Source organism: Mobula hypostoma, chromosome 3, assembly GCF_963921235.1.
Source record: "Mobula hypostoma chromosome 3, sMobHyp1.1, whole genome shotgun sequence".
Lineage (NCBI taxonomy): Eukaryota > Metazoa > Chordata > Chondrichthyes > Myliobatiformes > Myliobatidae > Mobula > Mobula hypostoma.
The window spans coordinates 191052639-191079111 of record NC_086099.1 but is presented as its reverse complement, the minus strand read 5'-3'; the positions used below and the strand labels follow the sequence as shown (position 1 = coordinate 191079111).

At 42.1% G+C, this 26473-nt stretch overlaps 1 protein-coding gene across 5 annotated transcripts in view; it reads left to right on the top strand.

The window, feature by feature from the left end:
* mpp7a (MAGUK p55 scaffold protein 7a) overlaps positions 1–26473 on the top strand; it is a 526318-nt gene that overhangs the window by 40197 nt on the left and 459648 nt on the right. For 3 of the 5 annotated variants that reach the window (XM_063044295.1, XM_063044294.1, XM_063044291.1), the window contains exon 1: positions 7996–8317. The exons of 1 other annotated variant lie outside the window; for it this stretch is intronic. The gene's annotated coding sequence lies outside the window, so the exon portion shown is untranslated. Of the gene's footprint in view, positions 1–7954; positions 7974–7995; positions 8318–26473 lie in introns of those variants that run through there. One more of the 5 variants, XM_063044293.1, reaches the window with a different exon arrangement.

Genomic DNA, 26473 nt, shown 5'->3' with positions numbered 1-26473 from the left:
TGTTGTTTCCCAATCAATTCTGGCCAACTCGCCTCTCATGCCTCTGTCATTCCCTTACTCCACTGTAATACTGATACAACAGGAATTCTGCAGATGCTGGAAATTCAAGCAACACACATCAAAGTTGCTGGTGAATGCAGCAGGCCAGGCAGCATCTCTAGGAAGAGGTACAGTCGATGTTTCAGGCCGAGACCCTTCATCAGGACTAACTGAAGGAAGAGTTAGTAAGAGATAATACTGATATTGTAATACTGATACATCTGACTTTGGCTTCTCCTTCTTAAGTTTCAGGGTGAGTTGATCACATTATGATCACGTGCCCCTAAGGGTTCTTTTATCTGAAGCGCTCTAATCAGTTCTGGTCCATTGCACAATACCCAGTCCAGAATAACTGATCCTCTTTTGGGCTCAACCACGAGCTGCTCTAAAAAGCCATTTCGTAGGCACTCTGGAAATTCCCCCTCCTGGAATCAAGCACCAACCTGATTTTTCCAATCTACCTGCATATTGACGACTCCCATGAATCGTAACATTGCTCTTTTGCAATGCATTTTCTATCTCCCATTATAATTTGTAGGCCATGTCCTTACTACTGTTTGGGGGTCTGCATACGACTCCCATTAGGATCTTTTTATCCATGCAGTTCCGTACCTCTATCCATAATGATTCCACACCTTCTGACTCTATGTCACCTCTTTCTAATGATTTGATTTCATTTTTATCCAACAGAGCCATGCAGGCTCCTCTGCCTTCCTACCTGTCCTTTCAATACAATATGTACCCTTGAACATTAAGCTCCCAGCTATAACCTTTTAGTCTTGATTCCATGATGCCTATAACATCATAGCTGCTGCAGTTTCATCCACCTTATTCCTTATACTGTGCACATTCAGATACAACACCTTCAGTCCTGTATTCACCCTTGTATTTTGCCACACCATGCTCATCCTTTTGATTCCTAACTTTGTCTGAGGTCTTTGCAACATCTGCCTCCAGAACCTCTCCACAAACTGTTCTGGCACTCTGGTTTCTATCCTCCTGCAACTCTAGTTTAAACCCCACCATGCAGCATTAACAAACCTTCCCACTCCAGTTATTAGTCCCCCTCCAGTTCAGGTGCAAACCATCCCTCCTGTAGAGGTCCCACCTTCTCTGAAAGAGTCCAATGATTCAAAAATCTTATGTCCTCCCTCCTGAACCAACTCCTTAGCCACATATTTAACTGTATAATCTTTCCAGTTCTAGCCTCACTGGCATGTGGCATGAATAGCAATCCTGAAATCGCAACCCTGGAGATCCTGACCTTTAACTTCCCATGGTACCCATGTCATTGGTACCTACATGGACCACGACTTCTGGCTATTCACCCTCCCACTTAAGAATGGTGAGGACTCAATCCGAGATATCTCAGACTCTGGCACCTAGGAGGCAACATACCATCTGGGAAACTCGTTCTCACCCACAGATCCTCCTGTCAGTTCCCCTAATGAATGAATCCCGTCATCACAGTGTGCCTCATCTTCCCACATCCAATCTCAGTCACAGAGGCGGTCATCTCCCAACAGTATCCAGAGTGATATAGCTGTTGTTCAGGGGGATGGCCACAGAGATACTCTGCACTGGCTCCTTAATCCTTTTCCCCTTCCTGTCACCCTTTCTGTATCCTGCACCTTGGGTGTCACTACCTCCCTATATGTTCTATCACCCCTTCAGCCTCCTGAATGATCCGGAGTTTATCCAGTTCCAGCTCTAATGTGGTTTGTTAGAAGCTGCAGCTGGATGCACTTCTCACAGCTGTAGTTGGCAGGGACACTGGAGGTCTCCCTGCCTTCCCACATTCCTCTAGAGGAGCATTGCACTATCCTGCCTGTCATCTCTACCTAGCTGATCAAATACAAAGAAGGAAAAAAACTTGAGCTTTTCTTTCCAAGTGAAATATTTCTGTGCAGAAGCCTCAAAGAGCTAAAGCCTTAAGATCACCACTCTGACTCTGTCCATTCAGATGACGGCCCCTGCCTTTTAATTTGCTCTTTCATCCCAAAGACCAATTGGCTTCTGGTGAAAGCTCTATTACGCTGCTGCAAACCACTCCAGTGGGCGGTGGACCTGAATAAAATTCCCTCCTCTCCAAACTTCCAAAGCTTAGAGGTGCAAAAGGACTTGGGAATCCTCATGATAGAGCTAGCTGAGTTTGCAACTTTCATCAGCTTTTTCAAACCTGTGAAGTAGCCATCCATACCATATAACGATGGAACCAGTTAGAATGCTCACCATGTTACATCTGTAGAAATCTGTGAGTGTCTGGTGACATACCAATTCTCCTCAAACTCAGAATGAAATATAGCTCCTGCTGTGCCTTTTCTGTAATTGCATCAATGTGCTGGGCCCAGGAAAGATCCTCAGAGATGTTCACATCCAGGAACAGCCACTCACTCTTTCCACTACTGATACCTTGATGAGGACTGGTGTGTGTTCTCCACAATCAATTCCTTGGTTCTAATGTCATTGAATGCAAGGTTGTCGCTGTGACACCACTGAACCAACTGATCTACCTCACTCCTGTTCAGCTCCTCATCACCATCAAAAATTCTGCCAAGAATAGTTGTGTCATTGGTAAATTTACAAAAGGCATTTGAGCTGTGCCTAGCCACAAGTTTTTGGTTGCAGGGAGAGTAGAGCAGTGGGATAAGCACGCATCCTTAAACTCCGGGATTAAGCGCGATCTCCCAGTGGCCACCCATGTTAATTCCACTTCCCATTCCCATTTCAATATGTCAATCCATGGCCTCCTTTACTATTGCGATGAGGCCACACTCAGGTTGGAGGAACAACGTCTGGATAGCCTACAACCTGATAGTATGAACAACAATTTCTCAAACTTCTGATAATGGCCCCCCCCCACCTCTCCTTCCCCATTCCCCACTCTCACCTTATCTCCTTACCTGCCATCACCTCCCTCTAGTGGTCCTCGCCCCTTTTATTTCTTCCATGGCTTTCTGTTCTCTCCTATCGGACTCCCTTTCTCCAGCCCTATATCCCTTTTAGCAATCAACTTCCCAGCTCTTTACTCATCCCTCCCCTCCCGGTTTCACTTATCGCCTTGTGTTTCTCCCTCCCCTCCCCTCACCTTCTAACTCTTACTTCTCATCTTTTTTTCTCCAGTCCTGCTGAAGGGTCTTGGCCTGAAATGTCGACTGTACTTTTTTTCCATAGATGCTGCCTGGCCTGCTGAGTTCTTCCAGCACTTTTGTGTATTGCTTAGAATTCCAGCATCTGCAGATTTCATCTTGCTTGAGGTGTGTCAGTTTTTTGTGTATTGCTTAGAATTCCAGCATCTGCAGATTTCATCTTGCTTGAGGTGTGTCAGTTTTGATTGTCAGCAAGGAAGAGGTGCTATTTCCGATCAGCACTGACTGGTCTTTCAATGAGGAAGTCAGGGATCCAGTTGCAAGTCAGGTACAGAGGCCCAGGTTTTGAAGGTTGTTGATTAAAAGTGAGAGCATGATTGTGTTGGACACTGAGCTGTAGTCAATAAACAGCAGCTTGATGTAGGTATTACTATTGTCCAGGGTTGCTTTGACAGTGAGTGAGATTGCATCCGCTGTAGACATACTGGCAATAGGGAAATTGCAGCAGATCCAGGTCTTGCTTAGGCAGGAGTTGATTTCAACCACTCAAAGCACTTCATACAGCAGATGTGTGTGCTACTGGGCAAAAGTCATGGAGGCAGCTCATCATGCTCTTTTTGTGCACTGGTATGATTTTCGGCCTTTTGAAACAGGTAGGAACCTCCGACTGCAACATTTCACGGAACCAATGGTTATTCAGGCACAAGTCTGGCCTGTTGAGCTTAGGGGCAAATATATGGTTGGAACTGCTCAGACTGGATCTCATAAAATACTTGCTTAGTTGTTGATAGCCATTGTTCACATAAATCATCTGCAGAGTGTGGAGATAGTCCCATATGTTTGGTACAAGCCATAACAAGAGAGCTGAGTCAGCAAGTACAGCATATGGCACATGATCATGTAAGAGCAATCCATAAAACTAAAATGGATTTCTGGAGGGGCTCCTAAGGATCCACCGACTGGGGATCTTGAAAGAGGTGTGGATGTGTGTATTTACAACTTCTGTTGTAATCCTCTACAATCTTCTACAGTTGATTGGTTTGGAGTGGAAAAAGTGAAAGGGAGATTTCACAAATATGTTAAAAATTATTAAGTTCTCTGACAGAATTCAGAATATTTAATCTCCTGTGGCCAAAGTATCAGTAACCCAAGGATGTGGATTTAAACTATTTAGCAAAAGAATCAGAAGGAAAACAAGGAGGCATATTGTCTTTGCAAACAACAGGAATTCTGCAGATGCTGGAAATTCAAGCAACACATATCAAAGTTGCTGGTGAACGCAGCAGGCCAGGCAGCATCTCTAGGAAGAGGTACAGTCGACATTTCAGGCCGAGACCCTTTGTCAGGACTAACTGAAGGAAGAGTAGTAAGAGATTTGAAAGTGGGAGGGGGAGGGGGAGATCCAAAATGATAGGAGAAGACAGGAGGGGGAGGGATGGAGCCAAGAGCTGGACAGGTGATTGGCAAAGGGGATATGAGAGGATCATGGGACAGGAGGTCCGGGGAGAAAGACGGGGGGGGGGGAACCCAGAGGATGGGCAAGGGGTATAGTCAGAGGGACAGAGGGAGAAAAAGGAGAGAGAAAGAATGTGTGTATAAAAATAAATAATGGATGGGGTACGAGGGGGAGGTGGGGCATTAGCGGAAGTTAGAGAAGTCGATGTTCATGCCATCAGGTTAGAGGCTACCCAGACGGAATATAAGGTGTTGTTCCTCCAACCTGAGTGTGGCTTCATCTTTACAGTAGAGGAGGCCATGGATAGACATGTCAGAATGGGAATGGGATGCGGAATTAAAATGTGTGGCCACTGGGAGATCCTGCTTTCTCTGGCGGACAGAGCGTAGGTGTTCAGCAAAGCAGTCTCCCAGTCTGCGTCAGGTCTCACCAATATATAGAAGGCCACATCGGGAGCACTGGACGCAGTGTTCAGCAAAGTGGTCTCCCAGTCTGCGTCGGGTCTCGCCAATATATAGAAGGCCACATTGGGAGCACCGGACGCACCCTCCCCCTCCCACTTTCAATGTCTTACTAACTCTTCCTTCAGTTAGTCCTGACGAAGGGTCTCGGCCTGAAACGTCGACTGTACCTCTTCCTAGAGATGCTGCCTGGCCTGCTGCGTTCACCAGCAACTTCGATGTGTATTGCAGGTATATTGTCTTATTTAGTTGTAACAATATGAAATACAGTGCTTTTACCTGCGGATCCAGATCCAAATGCAACGTTAACTTCCAAAAGAGAATCAGATAAATACTTGAAGAGGTTTAAAAAGTGGTAGTATGAAATGGATGGTGAATGGGGTGGATCTGAGATTAATTAGTTAACTTTCATAGTGCTGGTACCAGCATAATGGTCTAATTAACCTCATTTGATGTTATCATGAGATGACACCCACCCACTAGTATCAAGAACTCCCAGTGTCAGAAGGTGCAACATTGTTCACTGTTGACATTTGTGAATAATTAAGTGTACTGTATTGCCAACATCACATCTATTTTATATCAACTGCAATCCTAAAAGTGTATTGAAAATGCAGAGGTGGTTTAGCAAAGATCACTTCATCTCCCAAGAGATAGTCATCAATGGGAAGAAAATTGATTGTCAACCATATGTTGCAGCAAAACTATAATTTTTAATCCAGAAAAATGTAGCGAAGATCAATCAGGAACAATAAAATCTATATTTTATATTTTCATATAACATTTTAAGAGGAAATTGAGCTCTTGGAACAATTCAATCAATCCCATTTCACCACTTATATCCTTATAATCTCTTCTATAGCATACTGATTGCCATCACTTTGATTCTCCTGCCACTGTTCTGCACTTGGGTCAATTTATATCAGCCAAATTAACCTGCTGACCAGCATGCCTTTGATCACTCAGAAGAAATCAGAGCACATGGAGAAATCAATGTATTCCAAGGAGTATATGAAAAAAAACTCCAGACAGCACAGAGGTCAGTATTGAAAGTGGATCACTGGAGCCGGGAAGTAGCAGCACAACTTACTCTGTCACTGTCACTGGCTCCCATAGAGATTCAAGCAGGACCTTTCATCAAGATGCTTTATCTGGACTAGGTGCTGCTTGCCCGCTGTTTCTCCCGCAGTGTGTTTTACTCTAACCCTAGAAAACGTGGATCATTTTCCATATCTTGGAAGTCACTTCTCCTCCAATGTCGACCTTAATAACGAGATCCAATATCGTCATAAATGCGCTGGAACAGCTTTTGGACCTCTGATCGTGACTCCGAACAGACACCAAAATGTTAGTGTGCAAAACAGGGGTAATCCCAACGCTCCTGTATACATCAGAAACTTGGACAACATACCGACGACATCTGAAGGCACTTGAAAAGTTCCATCAACGCTGTCTTCGAGACATCTTGAATATCAGCTGGGAAGATAGAAGAACCAACGTCAGTGTGCTAAATGAAGCAAAAACAACAAGCATTGAAGCCTACGTCATCAAGAACCAACTAAGATGGAGCGGTCATGTTGTTCGGATGAAAGACGACGTCTGCCGAAACAAATCTTCTACTCCCAGCTTAAAGAAGGCAAACGTAAAAGAGGCGGACAAAAGAAGAGATTCAAAGACGTCTTAAAAGCCAACATGAAGAAATGTGACATCGACATCAACAATTGGGAAACTAATGCCAAGGACAGAAACTCTGGCAAACCATCATCCGAGAAGGAACAGCAACTTTCGAAGCCAACATATGTGCGGAATTAGAAGAAAAGAGAAGAAAATGGAAAGAGAGGCAGCAACAACCAAAGCCTGTTCCGCCATCTGGAACTACCTGTCCTGAATGCGGAAGAACTTTCAAAGCCAAGATTGGACTCATAAGCCACTAGAGAGCCCATAAGTAGATCAACAGAATGAAGACCTTCATCCTCGACCTCGAGGGATAGCCACGACGACGGATATCGGTGGAGGTGTGAGAGTGATCAAACGGTCAGAATTGAGAAATACAGATACCTTAATTGGTTATAAGGATGGAAAATAACAAATTGGAGGAGACCGGGAAAGATTTGATAACATGGGTGTGCGTTTTGATTAACTGGGAGCCGATTTAAGTCAGCAAGCGCAGCCCGACATCAAACTGACACCGAGTAGAATGGAGAGATAATTGGGGAATTGGTTGGAACAGAGACAGTCGGAATTGACAATTACATGGGATGTCATTCCCGCAGTGGAAGGGATGAAACAAAAGAATGTGTTAGCAGTTTTGGCGATGGTACGAATTTGCTTATCAGTGCTTATCCTAGGGTCAAGTACGATAATGTGAACACCATGGTTTAGTTTCATCCAGTTGCCAGCTTGAAGAACACAATTAAAGGTTTGGGAACGGAGTTCCGAATAGAAGTTAAAGATCAACGGGGGTTAGAATTAATTTATTGTTTAGGACTCCCCGAAACCCATACTTGACTTGTATTAATTTAACAATAATTGGGGGGGGGGGGGAAACGCTGATTAGTGCTCTGAAATAAGGGTGTCACCGTGGAAACGAAGAACTTAAAAACGTTGCGAAATCAATACCTAAATCCTAAGGGCCTCGAATCTGAACCATCGATCGCGAAAGTTGTTGCTCCACCTTTGCTACCTGAGTTAGAAAGTATCTTTAGCACATTTCCAGGAAGGCTGTGTTATTTGACACGTTCGGCCCGAATGGACAGATCACCCTCCTCCCGCCTTGCCCAGGTGAACGACAAATCCGCGGCATTACGTTATTGGTTGCCCGGTGACGCACGGGCCGATCAGTGGCCGGTCGGCGCGTGACATCATCGCCTCGTACGCCGGGCGGAGACTCAGTGCGCAGGCGCATCAGCGAGCGAATCGGAGCGAGAGGTGGGTGGCCCAGAGTAAGTGGAGGGGGACGGTTTGGTTCACCTCGCATCGTCGCGTTGGTTTCATTCCCGGGGGAGGGTGAAACACGGATCGCGGCACGACGAGTCAGCGAGTGTGTAAAAGCCTACAAGCCTTTACACCTGGAGCGGTGTGAACCAGTGCGGCAACCCTAACGCAGGCTCCTGCGCGCACACGCTGCCGAAGGAGTGGCAGCCGTTGTTGTTTTATACTCTCCTCCCTTCCCTCTCTTTTAATTTGTAACATTTCGAGGCGAAATGAATGCACCACCAAGCTTTTCTCTTTGGATGTAACCTTCTCTAAGCCGCCTTAGACTCGGTTCAGAGGTAATTAACCTTTTTTTAAAAAAAATCTGACCGAAGATTATGCTTTTATTTTACGATGCGCCTTCATTTCTAAGGGGCGAATAACCTGCGATACTCTGGAATAATCTTTGATTGAGATGGTTCTTGTAAAGTTAATTCTAGATCTTCGCAAATCGGGTGTTTTTGTTGATTTAGACATTTTTGTCTGTCCGAGAAGGTAAAAGGCCAGGAAATTTCTGAAACGATTTCGCACCATTTTAAGGGGGTGGAGGTAATGCAGGGACCTTTCTCAAATGTCTTGAACATTGCAAACGTGGAGCGACGTGCAACAGCAGAATTTACAAGTAAAGGTTTAATTGTGTATGTTCTAGTTAAGTATTGATATGTCTAATCGTACTTCATGTCTTAACGTTTATTTCGATGTTCGATGACAAATTGCGAAGGTACAAAAAATGTAAGTTGAGTAAATCATTGATGCATTAAGCCCTGGATTCGCTCCGAACATTAAATTCGTTGCTTTCTCCAACTGCTGTCTCAGGCCAGTTTGGATTGTTTCTAAACCATCTGTGATTTAACTTCAGCATCATTTGACTCGATTTGTACCAAAGCATATTGATTGCTAATTTCCAAATTCCATTTTACTCAGTACTGCTTGGCTGTTATTTTAAGTAGTTTTCTGAGCTTAAGAACTTGAGTATCCAAGTATCCTATCTAGCCATCATAATTGAGCTCTTAGTCTGACATTGTTTCATTTTGAAATCCAAAGCCTCATATTCATATTGGGTGCATGGTAGTGTAAGTGCTTAGCACAATGCTCTACAGTACCAGTGACCATAAGACATCGGAGCAGAATTCAGTCCATGGAGTCTGCTCCGCCATTCCTTCATGGCTGATTGCGGATCCCGCTCAACCCCATTCGCCTACCTTGCCATTTCCTTTGATGCTCTGAGCGAACAGGAAACAAACAATTTCTGCCTTAACTATACCTTCAGAATTGGCCTCCCCTGCAGTCTGTGATCCGGGTTCAATTCCGGCCGCTGTCTGTAAGGTGTTTGTATGTTCTCCCCTTGACCACGTGGGTTTCCTCCCACAGACCGATGACCTACCAGTTGGTGGGTTGCTGTGGCCAGAAGAGCCCCTTCTGCAAGGTATCTCAGTAAATAATAAATATTCAAATCTGATTATGACCTTGCTATTCCCTTTGTATCTTACAACAGTCCTTCAACTTCTTGGACCCTTGCATTCTTTAGTTGGTGTAGTTAGCCATGGGCACCCCTATGGGTCCCAGCTATGCCTGCCTTTTTGTTGGCTTTGTGGAACAATCCATGTTCCAGCCTATACTGGTATCTGTCCCCCACTTTTCCTTTGTTACATCGACAACTGCATCGGTACTGCTTCCTGCATGCAAGCTGAGCCAGTTAACTTCATTAACTTTGCCTCCAACTTTCACCCTGCCCTCAAGTTTACCTGGTCCATTTCTGACTCCTCCCCCCTCCCCCTTTCTTGATCTTTCTGTCTCTATCTCTGGAGACAGCTTATCTACTGATGTCTACTATAAGCCTATGGACTCTCACAACTACCTGGACTATTCCTCCTCCCACCCTGTCTCTTGCCATCCCCTTCTTGCAATTCCTCCATCTCCGCCGCATCTGCTCTCAGGATGAGGCTTTCCATTCCAGGACGAAGGAGATGTCCTTTTTTAAAGAAAGGGGCTTCCCTTCCTCCACCATCAACTCTGCTCTCAAACGTATCAATCCCATTTCACACACATCTGCTCTCACCCCATCCTCCCGCCACCCCACTAGGAATAGGGTTCCCCTTGTCCTCACCTACCACCCCACCTGCCTCCGGGTCCAACATATTCTCCGTAATTTCCGCCACCTCCAACGGGATCCCACCACTAAGCACATCTTCCTCCCCCCCCCGCCGCTTTCTGCAGGGATCGCTCCCTACGCGACTCCCTTGTCCGTTTGTCCCCCCCATCCCTTCCCACTGATCTCCCTCCCGGCACTTATCCTTGTGAGCAGAACAAGTGCTACACATGCCCTTACACTTCCTCACCACCATTCAGGGCCCCAGACAGTCCTTCCCAGTGAGGCGACACTTCACCTGTGAGTCGGCTGGGGTGATATACTGCGTCCGGTGCTCCCCATGCGGCCTTCTACATGTTGGCGAGACCCGACGCAGGCTGGGAGACCATTTCACTGAACACCTACACTCTGTCCGCCAGAGAAAGCAGGATCTCCCAGCGGCCACATTATTTTAATTCCACGTCCCATTTCCATTCTGATACGTCTATCCACGGCCTCCTCTACTGTCAAGATGAAGCCACACTCAGGTTGGAGGAACAACACCTTATATTCCGTCTGGGTAGCCTCCAACCTGATGGCATGAACATTGACTTCTCTAACTTCCGTTAATGCCCGACCTCCTCCTCGTACCCAATCCGTTATTTATTTATTATTATTATTAATTTTTTTTCTCCCTCTGTCCCTCTCACTATACTCCTTGCCCATCCTCTGGGCTTCCCCGCTCCCCATTTCTTTCTCCCTAGGCCTCCCGTCCCATGATCCTCTCCCTTCTCCAGCCTCGTATCCCCTTTGCCAATCAACTGTCCAGCTCTTGGCTCCATCCCTCCCCCTCCTGTCTTCTCCTATCATTTCGGATCTCCCCCTCCCCCTCCCACTTTCAAATTCTTACTGTCTCTTCTTTCAGTTAGTCCTGACGAAGGGTCTCAGCCCAAAATGTCGACTGTAACTCTTCCTATAGATGCTGCCTGGCCTGCTGCGTTCACCAACAATTTTTATGTGTGTTGCTAGTCATTTGTTGCCGTTTTTTCAATATTGTGCCTTCAGCCATCTAAATAGGAGATCTGGAATTATCTTCCTGAATTTGCTTTTCCATCTCCTTTAAAACTGCACTGGGTTAAACTCTGAATTAGCAATTCTAATCCTTTGGCTGCTTGAATATATCCTGATGACAACTGTGCAATTATCTTGGACAACTACCAATATTAAAGACACTTTGTGTATGCACGTTGTTATATTAAATCACTTTCATCAGTGCTCTTGGTGAATGTTTTGTGTTGGTACATTTTCAGTTTGTATGTTCAGCAATTTTTATAATTTCTGATGGCTGCCTGTAACATAAATTGTACAATCAAATTAAATTCATTTGCACATCCATCAGGCGAGGCTATACATATGAAAAAGAAACTTGAAAATAACATTTACTTTTTAAAAAAAATGTGTAACTTCAGTTTGTTATTGTCGATTAAGCAGCACTTCCATTTATCTCTGTATCCATGTTGAAGAACGAAGTCAGAATTTTGAGACAAGTTTCTTGAGATCACCCTTCTGTGTTTCTCTGGAAGTGTAATGGGATGTTTCCTCCATTAATGTGGCATTAAAACTATGAATATTTATGGAAACGTTTATTTAGAGTCGGATTTATTATTACTGACTTTGTGAAATTTGTTCGCAGCTGTGCAATACAAAGACAGAACATTACTAAATTACAATTAACAGTGTTGCTTTGACCTGTTTGTAATGTGTCAGTTGAAAATGGACTCCAGTATTTGGGGTGAGGAACATTTGTAAAGTGATTTTTGAATTCTAGTTTTGTAATCTGTTTGGCTGAAGTTTCAACAGATTAATCCATTTCTGTATAGTTAAATTTTATATACTGTTTAAATTTTGTGTGAAATACGAGCATTTGTTATTTCAACAATACTTCTGAAATCCAAAGAAAATATTTGAGAAACTGTTTTGATTTGTATATACTCCATTAGTTCAGACACAAAGCATTGTTTCAGGTTATATGTTCTGAGATACATGTGAATGGGGTGGGGTAGGGTGTTGTCATTGGCAAGACAACACTGTTAATTCCAAATTTATGGTTGTGAAAGTGATCTTGCAATGATTTGGTTATTTGTGAAAGAAAATTGATGTAAATGATTGACTGACATGATCACTTCAGAGAGCAATTCTTCTTTGATGCTCCTTTCATGTTGAAGATTAATTGCTTGTTAGTCCTGTACCTTAAGGTACCCAACAACATCTGGGATCTGCATACAACATCTTTATATTTCAAAAGTACACTTCATTCCTAATAAACCATGAAAGCAGAAACAGTTCACTACTTTTAAACTCTTGGTCAATATATTCAGTAGTTTTATTGTATCCTTGGCACTTGTATGGCCCCCGGAGTGATTGATCCTTTCATTTTTTGAGGAACTTCCTCATCCAACTCAAACCCTCTATCATATAGTGGAAGAAGCCTAATTGTGGTCCTTCCCCACAGACCCTTTGCATGGGTTTCACCAAGCTTCTGTGCATTCTGCAGCATGTACCTCCTGCAGCCTGTGCTAGTTGGCAGCATTCCCTTTTGGACATCTTGCTGTGCTGGTTTTGGGCAGACTAAAGGGTATCTTTCACTGAGTTGACAACCTTCCAGCAGTATTTGATGCACATACTGGTGTAAGACCACAACAGTGGAATATAATTAGGCTATTCGTCCCATTGAGTCTTCTATGCCATTCAATTATGGCTGGTATATTTTCCCCCTCCAACCCATTTTCCTGTCTTCTCCCCATAACTTTCAATGTTCTTATCAAGAACCCATCAACCTCTAAAATATACTTAGTGACTTGCTTTCCACAGCTGTCTGTGGCAGTGAACTCCACAGATTCACCACCCCTGAGATAAAGAAATTCCGTCTCATCTATTCTAAAGTGATGTCCTTCTATTGAGAGGCTGTGCCTTCTCTTCTGAGGCTCCCACTATTGAAAACATTCTCTCCATGTTCACTCTGTGCAGGCCTTTCAATATTTATTTAAGAGAGATTCCATTCTCTTGCCAACACTGAGCTTAGGCCCAAAGCCATCAGCGGGTCCTCAGGTTAACCCTTTCATTCCTGGGATCATTCTTGTCAGCCGCCTCTGGTCCGTCTCCAGTGGCAGCATAACCTTAGATATGGGGCTCAGAATTGCCACAATACAGCCAGTATGGTCTGACCAATGCCTTGTAAAGCCACACATTACACTCTTGCTTTTACTCCTCTTGAAAAGAATGTTACATTGCATTTGTCTTCCATACTACCAACTCAACCTGCAAATTAACCTTTTAGTAATCCTGCACTAGGACTCCCGACTCTCTTTCCACCTCATGATTTTTGAATTTTCTTCCTGTTTAGAAAATATTCTGTTCCTTTATTCCTTCTACCAATGTATATGAACATACATTTCCCTTTGTAGTGTTCTGTCTGCAGCTTTTTGTCCATTCTCCTAATTTGTCCAAGACCTTCACAAACTCACTGCTTCCTCAACACTAACTACCCCTTCACCTATCTTTGTATTGTTCACAAATTTGGCCACGAAGCCATCAAATCTGTCATTCAGATTAATAACATAGGATGTGAGTAGAAGTGGGCTCAATGCCAACCCCTGCGGAATTCATGAGTCATTGGCAACCCACCAGGAAAAGCCCCCTGTATTTCCATTTTTTTTTGTTTGTTTCCTGCCAATCAGCTAATCTATCCATGCTAGTATCTGTTTTGTATGCACTGAGCTCCTCCCTTGTTTAGCAGTTTCATGTCTGTCACCTGGGCAAAGTCCTTCTGGAAATCCAAGCAAACAGCGTCCTTTGACTCCTTTGTCCATCAAAGAATTCCAGCAGATTTGTCAGGCAAGATCTTCCATTAAGGCCACCATGCTGACTTCAGCCTATTTTATCATGTGCTTCCAAGTACCTGTAAACTTCATCATCTAAATCTTCCCAACCGCTAAAGTCAGACTGACTGGCCTATAATTTTGTTTCTTCTGCCTTCCTCCTTCCTTAAAAACTGGAGTGAAATTTGCAATTTTTCAGTCTTTTGGAACTGTCCTAGAATCTAATGATTGCTGAAGGATCGTGATTAATGTCTTCACAATCTCTTCAGTTAGCCCTGACAGAACCCTGGGGTGTAGTCCATCCAGTCCAGGTGACTTATCTATCTTCACACCTTTGAGCTTCCCAAGCATATTCTCCTTAGTAATAGCAAATACACTTCTATCCCCTGACACTTGAATTTCTTGCATAGTGCTAGTGTCTTCCACTGATGCAAAGTACTTGTGAAGTTTGTCTGCTATATCTTTGTCCCCATTACTAATTTTCCAAGATCATTTTACAGCAGTCTGATATCTGCTCTCACCTCTTTTATTCTTTATAAAACTCAAATAAACTTTTGACACCCTCTTTTGTCCCACCAGAGTAAGAAATCCTCCACAGCAATTAATTTTTAGGCCTGAATGGGACAATTTAAAATTTACTATGCTGTGCGTGTCTGTACAGTAGTTGCATATATATACGCACATTCTATATTGAATTGGAGTTTGTAGCTAAGCAGGGAGGTGTGTTGTGTATTTAGTGTTTCAATAATTGACTAATCTTGTATACATGTTGGTTGATTAAGCATTCTTTGTTGCTTACGTAATTCATTGCCGGTTATATGTAAAAGGATGTGAACGGCATTTGGCATTATGGCACCATGTCATAAGTGCGCACCTTGTTAAAGCAAAACTAAAAGTAGAGATGCAACATCTTGAACCTGTGTTTTTCTTTCATTTAATTTTTAAGTTTTAGAGCTACAAAACATTGCTCCTGTGACCATGATTTGTATGTTAAATAACAACAGTCTGGTCTGTCAGCTTGACCTCAAGTCACAGTTGTGCAGATAATTTAGCCCATGGGCTTGGTTGGTTTGATGCAAGCCAATTTAACACAACCCCATTGTCTTATTGTTCAGTGATATCTTTTAATCCATTGGCCAGTCTGTTTATTTGCAAAGGTAAGCTTTTATCTAACTTACTGATTGCAATTTACAATCCACGTTAAGAATTGAACACTGATTCTAATTTGAGTTAATATCTGCTGTATCGACATAATACCCTTACAAGAGAGGGGGCAGGAAATGCTGAGATGGAAGTCCCGGATGTGGTCTTATTAGCAATGAATGAATGAATGGCCTACTCCTATTTTTACTATTTGTTCTGCTATGTTAGCCCCACTTTGCATATCCCTTGTGTACAGGCAGCCGTTAATCTTGTGAGACCATGGATTTGCACCTTGGAAGGTTTCCAGGGCACAGGCCTGGGCAAGGTTATATGGAAGACTGGCAGTTGCCCATGCTGTGAGTCTCCCCTCTCCTCGCCACCGATGTTGTTCAAGGGAAGGGCACTAGAGGCAATACAGCTTGGCACCGGTGTTGTCGCAGAGCAATGTGTGGTTAAGTGCCTTGCTCAAGGGCAGAACACGCTGCCTCAGCTGAGGCTTGAACTAGTGATCTTCAGATCTCTGGACCGACGCCTTAACCACTTAGCCACGCGCCAACACTTGATTCCCTGAATATTTAAATGTCTATGAATCTCTATTTTAAATTTACAAAACAATTGCAGCACTTTGGCTTGTGAGCAGGTAATTAGAAAGGTTCATTATCAATTGTGTTCCCGTTTTTAGGGAGCTGTAGTCATGCACCCCAAGATCCCTTTGTACATGGATGCTTCAGAGTCTTGCCATTTACTGTATGCACCACCCTATACTTGTCTGAGGCAGTTCCTTTTACCTTGAGTGTGCTAGGTGCTTTGAATGCATTGCCAGTTGAGGTAGTGAAAACAGACACAATAGCAAGAATTTAAGAGACATTTAGAGAGATACGTGAAGGCAGGAATGGCACAGGCTTTGGGCTGAAGGATCTGTTTCTGTGCTGTACTACTCTATGGTGCTTTTGCTTTTGCAAACCTATTTTGAGACCGTAACTGTTGGTTCTAAATACACCAATGTGGAAGAATGTTAACTCTATAAAAGAATTCAGATTTTTTAGCATGATGTGTTAGCCCTGGAAAAGGTCTGGTGGAGGTTCACAAGTGATTACAGTAATGAAAGCTTAACCGATGAGGAGAGTTTGATGCCTCTCGGCCTGTACTTGAAAGATGAGGAAAGGTCTCATTGAAACCTGCCATATTCTGAATGGACTGGACATAGATGCTTCCATTAGTAGGGATGTCTGGAATCTGAGGGCACAGAATCATCATAAAAGGACATGGCTTTAAAACTGACATGAGAAATTCCTTTCGGGTTGTGAATCTGGAACTTGTTGTCATAGAGGGCTGTGGAGGCCAAGTCATTGTGTGTTTATAAGGCAGGGGTTGACACATCCTTGATTGTTAAAGGGGTTAAGGGTTGTTGGGAGAATCGGGTTTAGAATAATCAACCACAATTGAATAACATAACATAATTGATAGACTGAATAGCCTAGTTCTGTTCCTCTTTGTTATGGCCGTATGGATTCTGAAGCACATTTAATAATTTAGAATGTTTCAAAAACAAATCGCTAGTGATCATTCTAGACTTGAGTACTTGGGTATAGTTTGTTAAAACTCCATGGTAAACTCACCATCTGAGGTGGAAATTTCCTTTGCCTTGGTCACAGCTATATCTGTTAGGGAGAACAGACTTTGCACAATATTCCAGATGGTGTTTCACTATGATTCCTCAGCATTACACATATGTGAGTTGCTTTGATTCATCTTTTGTTTGAAGGTCAGCATTGTTGTCTTGTGGTGGTTGGGTTGGTTGCCAAATGTGTGCAACAGATCTTTGCAATAATAGTGTTGCCCTTCTGTCATCCAGTTCAATATATTTATCCAGTTTATAACTCAGCTAAGTTTATTGTCATATGCACAAATACATGTATGCACTAGTGCAAGGAAAAAAAAATTTGCAACCAGCATCACAGACACAGCATCATATAAGCAATATTCACCGCAATCTGTTAAGCAATGCAGTTAAAAAGGATGGAAATACACCAAAACAATTGCAGGTGACCTTCTTTTGAGACTGTTAAAAATATTATCTTGTAATTGTTTTTGCTAATTAAGATACATTTGGTGCACTTCCCTAGAAAACCAGAGTTAGGCGATTGAAGTGATAAAATATATCTGCCATACATGCAGCCGAGGTTGGCCATTGTAAATCCTAGAAGTATTTTATCAGACAAGGCTTCTTGAGACAGAGGTTAAGTTCATAATGTAGTTCATGCAGTTCGTTGAATTGTTTGGCACGGAGCAGCCATGGCAGCTTGAAGGTGATGGATTTCAGTTCTCATTTCTTAACACAGAAAACAAAGTGCAAGTTGTCACAGAGATGTTTCAAATGCAATAATTTATATTTCATAAGTTTGAGGTAACTTAGCTACCAGCGTTTATGAATGAAACATTGTTTCATTGAGTTTCCAGTGTAATTTGCATGGTGGACACTGCACATGATTGTTTGTTGTCAGTATGGCTGTTCAGTCAGGAACACTGAAGTGCAGGAGTTGAGAATCCTCCTGCCACAAAATGAAAATTGGGTTTAAAATTGCTTGTGAATGGATAACTGATGTGGTAGTGTTAAGTAAAGGATAATATCTTGTGAAAATGTTGACTTCAATATTCTTTGTTTATAAACCTGAGAAATGTTCGTGAATAAACTACAGTGCATTCTGGTTAATTGGGCCATGTAATTAAAAGAAAGAACCATATGTGATATGTCTTAATTAACTGGAATTGATTGTATTTTGAAATTTTAAAGTGCAGACTTCTGTGCAGTGGCCCCACTGGTATCCATGTCACATAATGTCACCTTGCAGATATCAAACTTAAAGCAACACAATATTTTGTGTCAGTTTGTCATAGCATAGTAAATTCTTAGGAAGATTTCCATTATGAATTTAGAGCAGATAAACTTCAAAAAAAAGTCTCTAATCAGTGAACTCATCTAATGTTTTTGTAAACCAGCGTGACATCTGCACTTTCTCAATTCCCTGGATTTCACTGTCACTGCAATGTTAGCCAATTATTCTGCATGATGCTTTTATTAAAAAAAAGCCACTCATTTTCTTGTCTGTTTTGTCACTCAAAGATTGAGCAATAAGTATCTGTTAGTTAACATATTATTAAGCTTTCACCTGTTGTAAAAAATGATAATTTGTATTAAGTAATATGGCAGGCAATATGATATTATGCTTTCAGCATCTTAATTTGTTATCTGCCTCTTAACAGTTCCTAGTTCCATTTCCAGCTATTTTACTTCAGGTTGAAATATTTAATTACCATGGAAATGAGGCGGGGCTAGTCATAATATTTAGGTTAAATCTCAAGGTTTTATGTAGCAAATTAAGGCCAATTATTGCATGATAAGAGAAAGACATTTAGTTGCAGAGGAAGGCATTATATGTTGTTCATTTATTGGCAGAGTTCTGCTCATTTGATATGAGTTTAGAAGCCAGAGGGTTGCTTATCTTCCAACTGTCTTGGCAGGGGATGAGGTGAAAAAAATAAAACTGAGCAGCCAGTTTGCAATATTGACCTTCTTTGACAAACAAGGTCAAATTAAATGGACTTGTGCAGTTATGCAGAAACCGTCTGATGTTATTTGGAAACCCTGTATTTTGTTGCAACATAAGGCATAGGTAAAGTAAACTGACTACTTTCGCATAGAGTGGTTGACTGAATTTAAAGATGTCCGTAACAATTCTGTTTTTTTTACCACATTTGGGTTTCAGCTCTGATAATCAGTGATGTATTTTTCAATTGAACTTTGAAAGAGAATGCACCCACCATGCCTGTACTGTATTTGATTTTGTATTTTAATATTGTGGTTCTTTTAATTACAGCCTTGATCCATAAGCATATTCATGTTAGTTTATATGGAGTGTTCTTTATAGAACCAAAGTTGGTAGGATCTGTTTGTTTCATTATAATAGATTTTACTATCATTATGTGTTCTTTGTATTGCAGTTTATTATTTTTCTGAGTATTTGTATAAGGGGTAATGTCGGAAGGTTATGTGGAGATATTTGACCTATGATATAAATGTTAGAGAAGGCTTTTGAAGGGTTTATTAGCTTATTCCTGGTCTTGTTTCTTAAATAAATATTTGATCCTTGATTAATGTTGAATGAAAAGACAGTAATCATTTATTTGTAATGTTTGGTTCGCCAATGTTACATATTTTGAGCAATCATTCTGATGTAGTATCTTCCAAATGTTCTCTTAACCCAGTAATCACCTTTTGAAGCCTCAAGGTTAACTGCCGCAGTCGTTTTTCTTTTCTCAATTCATTTTTTAAATCTTGTTTTTGGTAGTGAAGCTGTCCTTGGACTACTTAGAAATTACCTTATTTATTTAACTAACGTTGGATAGGCTCTATTTCTCAGGTTTTTTGAATCCTAATCGGATTACTGATGTGTACATGCTTTAGTCAATATCATCTTTATATTCATTGATAGGATTTTCTGTTTTCTCCCCCACTTGTCAACTGAAACATTCAGTATCCAGTATCAGTGGTATCTCATTCAAGAAACTATTTTGAATAGTGAATTTATTCACTAAATTAAACAATTTATTTATGCGATTACCTTAATGTTAAAACGAGTTCCTTTGTTTACTTGTTTGCACAAATGAAGTTCCTTTGGAATAGGACAAATTTCAAGTGTTGCAACTGTGGGATGTTGGATTCATTTTATTCACTCAGTTGTTCACAAATCCCAGTCCGTTTGAATGTGTACTTTAATGTGAAAAACAATGTAGTCAAAATTTACATTTTGGCAGAGGAGCAGGGAGCAAATGTCATCCAATTTAACCCTCTACTCTAGTCAATAGTTCACCTGTAGTTACCATGCAGAAGTATAAATCATTTTGACATGGAAATTACACCAAACAGGGATGACTTCTCTTGTTGGTAAACTCTTGATGGCAATGAGGAGCCATACAGGAATGAGATAGGTCAGCTGTGTGAGTGGTGTCACAACAACTTCACACTTTGTCAGCAAGACTAAGGAGTTTATTGTGATCTTTGGGAAGGGGAGTTCTGGAGAATGCACCAGTCCTTACTGAGAGGTAAGCGATGGAAGAGGTGAGCAGCTTCAAGTTCCTAGGTGTCAGCATCACAGAGGATCTATTGTGGGCCCAGTACGTGGATGCAGTCACCAAGAAGGCAAGCCAGTGGTTCTATTTTGTTATTTGTTAAGTCACCAAAAGCTCTTACAAACTTCGGTAGATTTGTGTTGGAGGGGCTCCTGACTGGTTGTATCACTGTCGACATGGTAGCTTTACTAAATTGGAATGAATGAGGGTACAGATAGCTGTTGTAGACTCTGCCAGCTCCTTCATGGGTCCATCCCTCCCCACCATCTTCAAGAGGCGATTCCTCAACAACATCCATCATTAAGAGCCTCCACAATCCAGGGCATGTTCTCTTGTTTTGGTTCCAATTTTAAGTGCAAGCTGCAACTGAATGGCATTCTGGAATTCAGAATTCCATATTTGCTCTTTCCCTCTTTTGAATGGAGGCGTTATATTTGCTACACTTATCTTCTGAGGCTATCTGTAATTTATTTATGTATTTATTTTTTGAATGATTGTTCCAGATTTTAAAATTAAAGAAGCTAATCTCTCTGCATCTATCCTAAAATTACTTAAGATGGTGACAGTTCTGATAAAACTCTTCCGCACTCTGCAAAGAATATTCAGATCCTTCCTGAATGTGGCAACCACGAATAGATGAGCTAAACAACAGGAATTCTGCAGATGCTGGAAATTCAAGCAACATACATCAAAGTTGCTGGTGAACGCAGCAGGCCAAGCAGCATCTATAAGAAGAGGCGCAGTCGACATTTCAGGCCGAGACCCTTCGTCAGGACTAACTGAAGGAAGAACGAGTAAGGGATTTGAAAGCTGGAGGGGGAGGGGGAGATGCAAAATGATAGGAGAAGACAGGAGGGGGAGGGATAGAGCCGAGAGCTGGACAGGTGATAGGCAAAAGGGGATACGAGAGGATCATGGGACAGGAGGTCCGGGAAGAAAGACGGGGGTGGGGGGGGTGACCCAGAGGATGGGAAAGAGGTATATTCAAAGGGACAGAGGGAGAAAAAGGAGAGTGAGAGAAAGAATGTGTGCATAAAAATGAGTAACAGCTGGGGTACGAGGGGGAGGTGGGGCCTAGCGGAAGTTAGAGAAGTCAATGTTCATGCTATCAGGTTGGAGGCTACCCAGACGGAATATAAGGTGTTGTTCCTCCAACCTGAGTGTGGCTTCATCTTTACAGTAGAGGAGGCCGTGGATAGACATGTCAGAATGGGAATGGGATGTGGAATTAAAATGTGTGGCCACTGGGAGATCCTGCTTTCTCTGGCGGACAGAGCGTAGATGTTCAGCAAAGCGGTCTCCCAGTCTGCGTCGGGTCTCGCCAATATATAAAAGGCCACATCGGGAGCACCGGACGCAGTATATCACCCCAGTCGACTCACAGGTGAAGTGATGCCTCACCTGGAAGGACTGTTTGGGGCCCTGAATGGTGGTAAGGGAGGAAGTGTAAGGGCATGTGTAGCCCTTGTTCCGCTTACACGGATAAGTGCCAGGAGGGAGATCAGTGGGGAGGGATGGGGGGGACGAATGGACAAGGGAGTTGTGTAGGGAGCGATCCCTGCGGAATGCAGAGAGAGGCGGGGAGGGAAAGATGTGCTTAGTGGTGGGATCCCGTTGGAGGTGGCGGAAGTTACGGAGAATAATATGTTGGACCCGGAGGCTGGTGGGGTGGTAGGTGAGGACCAGGGGAACCCTATTCCTAGTGGGGTGGTGGGAGGATGGAGTGAGAGCAGATGTATGTGAAATGGGGGAGATGCGTTTAAGAGCAGAGTTGATAGTGGAGGAAGGGAAGCCCCTTTCTTTAAAAAATGAAGACATCTCCCTCGTCCTAGAATGAAAAGCCTCATCCTGAGAGCAGATGCGGCGGAGACAGAGGAATTGCGAGAAGGGGATGGCGTTTTTGCAAGAGACGGTGAGAAGAGGAATAGTCCAGATAGCTGTGAGAGTCAGTAGGCTTATAGTAGACATCAGTGGATAAGCTGTCTCCAGAGACAGAGACAGAAAGATCTAGAAAGGGGAGGGAGGTATCGGAAATGGACCAGGTAAACTTGAGGGCAGGGTGAAAGTTGGAGGCAAAGTTAATAAAGTCAACGAGTTCTGCATGCGTGCAGGAAGCAGCGCCAATGCAGTCGTCGATGTAGCGAAGGAAAAGTGGGGGACAGATACCAGAATAGGCACGGAACATAGATTGTTCCACAAACCCAACAAAAAGGCAGGCATAGCTAGGACCCATACGGGTGCCCATAGCTACACCTTTAGTTTGGAGGAAATGGGAGGAGCAAAAGGAGAAATTATTAAGAGTAAGGACTAATTCCGCTAGACGGAGCAGAGTGGTGGTAGAGGGGAACTGATTAGGTCTGGAATCCAAAAAGAAGCGTAGAGCTTTGAGACCTTCCTGATGGGGGATGGAAGTATATAAGGACTGGACATCCATGGTGAAAATAAAGTGGTGGGGGCCAGGGAACTTAAAATCATCGAAAAGTTTAAGAGCGTGAGAAGTGTCACGAACATAGGTTGGAAGGGATTGAACAAGGGGTGATAAAACAGTGTCGAGGTATGCAGAAACGAGTTCGGTGGGGCAGGAGCAAGCTGAGACTATAGGTCGGCCAGGACAGGCAGGTTTGTGGATCTTGGGTAGGAGGTAGAAACGGGAAGTGCGGGGTGTGGGAACTATAAGGTTGGTAGCAGTGGATGGGAGATCCCCTGAGCGGATAAAGTCGTTCATAGTGTGGGAGACAATGGCCTGGTGCTCCTTAGTGGGGTCACGATCGAGGGGTAAATAAGAGGAGGTATTCAGTTGTGGTCCTACCAGATATTAATGAAAACTCAACAAAAGTTAACACCTTTATGGTAAGTTATTCTGAATGTAATACTTCTATTTAGGAAATGCACAATTGTGTGTTTTGCCAACAAGATTAAATCCACAGGTCTAAATTTCTAATTTCCATTGGCTTCATGACAGTTTTATCGAATGGGAATCATGACTGCATATAGTTCTTTCAGTGTAGTGTTCTTAAAGCTGTTAAACAAATGTAGGTTGCATTCTTCCTTTTTATTTGTAGGAGTGGTTGGATGTTACATAGAGCAAAACTTTTAAGCAAAGATTTTTGGCAAAACCTCTAAGCATGTGTCACTTCTGCTTTTGAACACACGCAAGGTGTTTAAGGTGTGTTCATAACTCTCTGAAGTGTTTATTTTTTACATGTATGTTAATGATCTTATTGTCAACCTATATTGTCAGCACCTCCTGAGAGCTTGTACACTTTTCTATAGTGAATGAATGACTTGCTGAAGTAGTTGAGTTTAGAAAAACACAAGATCAATTGAATTACTTACAACAGAAAGATTTGATTACTGCATCGTTGCCTGTTTGAAATGATTGTGATGGCTCACTGATGTGATTTGTCAGTTATGGTTGAGTGTCGTATAGTGGATTCTGGTTAATTAGCCAATCAGTAAATTAGGGCAGCTGCTTACTGGGGACAACTCTTAAAGAACAAAAATTGACTGAGAAAATAGCTGGGTTTCCCTTAGTTTATTTGAGACACTATGCCTCTTAATTGGGACAGGATAATATTGCTGAATGGCTTGACAAGCATCAGTTGCGTAAACTTGTATGGCCATAAGACTACACGGTGCTTAGAGCAAACAGTTTTTTAAAAATAGTGTCAGTTGCCTGTGTTTTCAAAAAACTAGTAATCTTTATCGCTGACAGTTGGTGCGAAGTAAACAAGCATTCAGGCTTGGAGGAGCCAGAAATGACTGAGAGTGAAAATAAAACTATTTCACTATTGCAAGTTGGGAACTACAAAGAATTTGAAAGTATTGGCAATCATCTTGAATGTTAAAATAAAAATGAAGATTTGGAAGGTATAATCGTTAAAAGCATTGTATGAAGGCAGTCAATTACCTGTACTAATTGATTTTGATCATTTACAATCAATCAGAAGAACATGGTAGCACACACTAGAGGAATTCCTCCATCAACAATTATTAGGAGACAATACATAGTTTATAATACTGTCGTAGTGGTATTGGTGGTCTAATTTGTTCTGTATTTCATTCAGATATGCAGTTTGTTACTCAATTAATGGTAGTTTGTTTTTTTAAATATCTTTAACTATTTCCATGAAATTTCAGCTATTTAGGGCAGCTGCTTATTTGGGCCAAAATATACTGATCCCAGTATGTTCTATAACTGGAGTCCAGTGTATTCCAGTGGGGGCCCCTTGAGGTCTAACTGCATGGCTTTCAGTGAGCAGCTTTCGTGAATTCAAGCCATTGTCAATCTCTTCTTCCTAAGCATGAAGCTGTGGAATGATGAATTTGTTATTTTAAGACCACAGGAAATAAGAGTAGGATTAGGCCATTTGGCCGATTGAGTCTGCTCCACCAAGCTTGCTCACAATATTCCAAGTGAGGCCTCAAAGTCTCAACATTACATTCTTGCTTTTATATTATAATCCTCTTGAATTGAATGCTGACATTGCAATTACCTTCCTCACCACAGACTCAATCTGCAAATTAAGCTTTAACCTGCACAAGGACCCCCAAGTCCCTTTGCACCTCAGTTTTTTGTATTTTCTCTCCATTTGGAAAATAGTCACCCCTTTCATTTTTTCTACTATAGCGCATGACCGTATACTTTTTGACACTGTATTCTATCTCCCATTTCTTTGCCCATTCTCCTAATCTATCTAGGTTCTGCTGTAGCCTCTCTACTTCCTCAAAACTATCTGACCCTCCATCTATCTTCATATTGTCTGCAAACTTTGCAACAAAGCTATCAATTCCATCATCCAATTCATTGACATATAACGTGAAAAGAATTGGTGCCAACACAGACCCCTGTGGAACACCTCAAGTCACTGACAGCCAACCAAAAATTGGTCCCTTTATTTCCATTCTTCCAGTCAGCCACTGCTTTGTCCATGCTAGAATCTTTCCTGTAATACCTTAAGCAGCCTCATGTATAACACCATGTCAAAGGCCTTCTGAAAATCCAAGTACATAACATTAACCAGCAACACACATCAAAGAGATACAGTCGACGTTTCAGGCCGAGACCCTTCAACAGGACTCCAGTTATTACATTAACCAGTTCTCCTTTGTCTATCCTGCTTGTTACTATTATAAAGAATTCCAACAGATTTGTCAGGCAAGATTTCCCCCTTGGAAACCATCCTGACTATTGCCTAGTTTATCATGTGCCTCCAAGTACCCTGAGACCTCATCCTTAATAATTGATTCCAATATCTTCCCAACTGCTGAGGTCAGACTAACTGGTTTATAGTTTCTTTACTTCTGCCTCCCTCCCTTCTTGAAGAGTGGAGAGACATTCGCAATTTTCTAGCCTTCTGGAACCATTCCAGAATCTTGTGATTCTTGAAAGATTATTACTAATTTTGGTTGTGTATTAGATTTTTCTTTGAAGGTGGCAGGGGTGGGGTGGTGAGAAAGTCTTTGTATTTCATTAATTTCTATTCCTTTCTTTCTGTCCATTTGTGATGGTAGAGGTGGGGGCCGGGGTGAGGACGTGTCTGCAAGTGTATTAACATAGCTAACTGCAGTGTACTTGATAATGAAAGACTACATTATGTGTTTATTGTAATTGCCTGTTCTGCTGTACGTTTCTATAATGTCTAATTAACCTGTTAATTTGCTGAGATGGTAAATTCCAGCATGGTGCATGTTTAATTATATACCCATTGTTCAAGTAACACATGTTTACTTACTGCTATTTATTTTGATTATGGTTTTCACTATCACATTTTGTCCAGCTCTGAAGTGTTCTCCTTAATCTATATTCAGTGATTTTTTTTCTCCTTTTCATTCTGCTCTTCAGTGGAGATAATGGCTCTTCAGCAATTTGGTTGCTTCATGTTAAGCGTGTGTGCTTTTCTGCATATGTGTAAATGTTTGTTTGAGTAGGGAAAGAGGAAGGAAGAGGTTTCACTGTAATAGTTTCCTCCCATTCTTAATTGATTCTTCTCTCTGGGAAGTAGTTAAACAATGATCAAGAGTTAAAACTTATTTTAATAAAAGAACTAAGGCCAAATACAGCACCTGGTTTGGACCTTGTTATGGGTCTGCTACTTAAATGCTAAAATATACTGAACTGTAGACGTTAATACTGTCAGTTGATCTGTTAGTTTGTGCATTACATTCTCCATATCCTAAGCGTAGAGAAAATGGTTTTAATAATGAGAAGAAACATTAATTGAATATTTGCATCA